The following is a 525-nucleotide window of genomic DNA, read 5'->3' as shown; positions in this document are numbered from 1 at the left end:
ACACTGGTGTCCTCCGCCAGCAGGTGCTTCCACTTGGTGCGCCCGGTGCGGCCAAAGTTGCGCACCTGGGCCGGGCGCAGCGTTAATGTTGATGGTGGCGGTGGGGTTGGTGGGGTGGTGGCGACGTGTGGGTGGTGGCAGCGATGGTGGTGATGTGGGTGCGGCGGGGGGAGGGGGACAATGCATGCGGTTGCAGAACGGCCGCGCTGGCGAGGTGCGGTTTGAGGAGGCCCGGGGACGTCGAGGTGCGTTGGGTGCGGCGCAGCGCAGGGCGACCAAGAGGCAGGGGGTGCACCGCGGTGGGCTGCGGGCGGCGGCGAGGCGCCCAGGGCCGCGGCTGCCGGGCATGCCATGTGTTGAGCTGGCCAGAGGCTGTCTGCACAGAAAGGGGGGGGTGCCGAAATGGAGATGCGAGGCGTGCCAGGGTGGCGGTGCAGTGGCCCCCACCTGCATGACTGCCGGCAGCGAGGCCTTGTCAAACTTGTCCTCCCCTGGGGTGCGTGGGTGGGGGCGGGTGGTGGCGGT

Source organism: Monoraphidium neglectum (assembly GCF_000611645.1).
Source record: "Monoraphidium neglectum strain SAG 48.87 unplaced genomic scaffold scaffold04580, whole genome shotgun sequence".
Lineage (NCBI taxonomy): Eukaryota > Viridiplantae > Chlorophyta > Chlorophyceae > Sphaeropleales > Selenastraceae > Monoraphidium > Monoraphidium neglectum.
This window is presented reverse-complemented; position numbering follows the sequence as displayed.